This window comes from Arachis ipaensis, chromosome B08, assembly GCF_000816755.2.
Source record: "Arachis ipaensis cultivar K30076 chromosome B08, Araip1.1, whole genome shotgun sequence".
NCBI classification, from domain to species: Eukaryota; Viridiplantae; Streptophyta; class Magnoliopsida; order Fabales; family Fabaceae; genus Arachis; species Arachis ipaensis.
The window spans coordinates 31559497-31563542 of record NC_029792.2 but is presented as its reverse complement, the minus strand read 5'-3'; the positions used below and the strand labels follow the sequence as shown (position 1 = coordinate 31563542).

At 25.0% G+C, this 4046-nt stretch overlaps 1 long non-coding RNA gene across 1 annotated transcript; it reads left to right on the top strand.

The window, feature by feature from the left end:
• Positions 49-704, top strand: LOC107612309. Its single transcript, XR_001613687.2, has 2 exons — positions 49-132; positions 263-704. It is a non-coding gene; the product is annotated as an uncharacterized LOC107612309 (long non-coding RNA).

Here is a 4046-nt window from a genome sequence, read left to right as displayed (position 1 = left end):
ATTTTTTTATTTTTTTGTGTATATGTATTTTTTTTAATAAATTGGGGTCATGATTATGATGAATTGTTATTTTCTTTTTCCAGCACCCGAGAAAAGGCAGCGCGTACCTTCTGCTTATAATCAGTTCATAAAGTAAGTAATGCTTTATTCATTTACAAATAATAATAATAATTTACCGTGATAATATTTCTATTGAATAATAATAATAATATATTTGCAACGTTAACTAAAGCATCTTTGAAATGTCTTTGTTGAAATTCAGGGAAGAGATCCAGAGGATTAAGGCTAATAATCCTGATATCAGTCACAGAGAAGCATTCAGTACTGCAGCAAAGAACGTATGAATAACAAGATTAAATTATTATATAATTATCATCACGCCTCTGAGAAGCATTTGATGTCAAGGGCTGCACCTGCACTGTTGAATAAATGAATCTACATATATAATATAAGGCTATGATCTTCAATATATATTTATGATGGAGGGTGATGAAGGATTTCAGTTTCATGTGAGTCTGTATGTCAAGTAAGGAAAATATGGTCCTGACTTATTATGATACTTAAGGACAATATTATATTTAATTAACTCGTTGTTGTTTTCTTCTTCTTGTATTAGTAGTGTATGTACTATTTACTCCACTTGTTCAAGATGATTTTACTTAATTTCAAGTATGAATGCTATTTAATTTCCCCTTGTCATCATATATATACTTGACTATATATTACAACTTCAACCTTCTTGCCTTATTTAGCATTAATTAATTATCGCAACAATTAATGAATGCTAAATAAGACAAGTTATGACTGTTTTTGTCTAATTTTCTTTGGTTACCAAACATTTCCGTTCAAATAATTCATTATTTCTTAGAATTTATCTCTATTTCAATAAAAAAAAAAAAAGAGTTTCGATTATAATTATAAGAGTAAACAGATTTCAAACAATATCATTATTATCACGTAAACTTTATAATTATAAAGGAAAATGAGCAATCTTACTGTATATATTATTATCACACTAGCTCATTATTTTTGTCAGAAAATAAATATAACAAACTCTATTTCTCAATTTACTAGAAAATAAAAATTTGCTTGATTATTTGTTAAATCTTTCAATTATAAATGTGCTTCTATGTCAGGAGATGGGAGGATATGAAGAAAAGAGGCTCTTATATTTGTTTGTTAAAACTAAAGCATTATACAATATATACATAAAGATAAAGCAATATTATCAAAAATTATATTCAAAACAATGGTTGCATGATCATAGAAGATTTAGGCAGGTTTATGTTTTTATTTATGTTTTCTTTTTGAATGTTTTTAGGATTTTGTAAAAAAATATAATAATAAAAAAATAAAATTTTGTCTTTTTTTTTATTTATTATTTTCTATTTTCTACAAAATTATATAAAAATATTAAAAGTAAAAACAGAAAATAATGAAATCACAGTCCAAAAGCATCTTAGAGTTTGTTTATTTATTTTCTTATTTTTAAGAGAAAAGCTTTTACAGTTTGATTTTTCATTTAGTTGAAAAATACTGAAATTTGATTTTAATAAAAAACTATCTTTTTTTTTTAATAAAAGAAACTGAAAATATTTTTTGTTATTTATAAATATGCAAAGAAAAGGTTAAATAAAATACCTGGATATGCAAACACACTGTTAATAACTACAATTCGGGAAGGCGTATATATAACTTCAAAATAAAATGGAAGTCCTAAACTTTCATAAGGGTAATCTAATTAATTAATGGAATTTCTTAATGATGGATAAATGAAATGCTTATACGGTTTACTATTAATTTACACAAGCTTGAGATATAATAAATTAAGAATAATATATGTGGAAGCTAAAAGACATGAAACGTTGTTCCATTTTTGGTGAGACAAACATTCTTCGTTTGAATGGATGATAGCTTTAATTTCTAACCAATCGATGTACTATACATACTGTTTTATTGAGTTTGAACATTTTGTCATAAAAGTGTGATTGTTGATCAATTTATTGGAGCAGTTCTCAGTGCATGCGAGGGAGAGGGAATTCTTTATTTTAATTTCTTTGGTATATTCTCTTTATTAATTTATACATATAATTATTATATTTTTCATGAAATCAACTTTTGAAATTAAAGTAAAATATCCAAAGAAAAGATTGGATCCTACTGAGTACAAGTAGATAGACTCCAACTCATAAACTAACGAATGCCTTTTAGAAAAGGAATTCATGGACCACCATTTTGGCATTATGGCATCTTCCATTATATATATTACAACATATGCACAGGAATCTTTGATGAAATAAAGCACTAAAAATGAAGCAGCCACTTTTGCAGATCATTATTATATATATTGTTTGAAAAAATAAATATGCTACATATATATAAAAAATTAGTTATCAAATTAGTTATTTGTATAAAATATATTTTAAAATATAAAATATATATTAAAAATAAATTAAACAATATATATTTATATATAAATATATAATAATTAATTTTAAAAAAAATATATATAAATATATATATAATATTTTTATTAAAAAATATTACTATAATAATGGCTTACTATATATACTATTGATTATTGGCCACCATCCTAAATGTGCTGTTGTCCCTTAATCACAGACAACAGATAAAACATATCATCACATAATAAAATTGAATCATAATTAGTATGTGAAAGTTATATTATTGTTCTCACATAAATATATTTTGGGTATGTTTATTTATGACATTAGTTTTTATGGGATATTTTATTTTATTTTTTAAAATATAAAGTCGTCCATTTTACTTTCACATCTTTGATAAACTTTAAAATGACCTAGAATCTCAAGAGAATTGTTTACAACAATTAACAGAAGTTGAGGGGAAAAAGCTTTAGTTCGTTTTCTTTTGTAAAAAGTGCCTAGTTTTTAACTATTTAAAGAATTGTTTAATGTTACCGTAGTGTCTATTGTTTAATCAAATTCACTTTTTTTTAATGGCTATTTAGATATAACATGTTAAAAGCTAGTTGTTATTATTATTATCTAATAGACATACTAGAATTTATTTATATTTATACATTTTATTACATATTCTGTCTTGGCATGGATGAATTAGTTATAAAAGTAACTCATTTTTGGCATGAACAGGATAAATAATAAATGATTAATTAGCATTATATCTATTCTGCAGATGACACTGCAATCTTTATGAATGTTTTTCGTTTGTATCAGGAACGAAATATGTTCATAACTAACTCGTTTATGATGAGGATGAGATACATCTTTTATATATGGGATGATAATTTTTAACTATATAAACATACTTAATATAAGCACAATAAAGTCCATTAATACAAATAAGTATGATCTCAAATTATACATTTAATATAAACATAGTCTCAAACTATACATTCAATATAAAGATGTTGTCGATACAGAAATTCCTGAGCTTCGCTGCATGCTCAAATCCGACCTCCTTAAAATACGACGACAACAGAATATCTGGAGGAGTCATGATGTGAGAAATTCACCTAGAATAAAACACCCTCGAGTACAAACATATAAAATAACTAATGATTTTGGTTTCTTTAAAAAATAAAACAAATATGAAAAGAAATACTAAAAACAATAATATAAATCCTAAACTAAACAACAATCAATATTATCTAATCTAAAGTAGTGTAATTAATAAAATCAGTCAAATAACAATAATATTAAAATAATCGACTAATTCGATTACCAACTTTATAGTCGAGTCCTGCAGCAATGTGTGTAGTCGCATTTAACTGATTGATGTCTACGATTTGTGTTTGCTGCGTCATCATTAATAGGCTGAAACTAATAATGAGATATTCTATAGGGGAAAGCATGTAGAGATTTGGTGAAATATGAAAAATGAACTTGTCTACCAATGAGTTCATATATATAGTAGATTTTAAATATGTATCTCGTCCTCAACATAGATGAATTAGTTATGAATGTATTTTATTTTTGACATCGACGAAATACACTGCTAATTTTTTTGTTACTTATCTTGTTTATACTAAAGACGAGATACGTAAT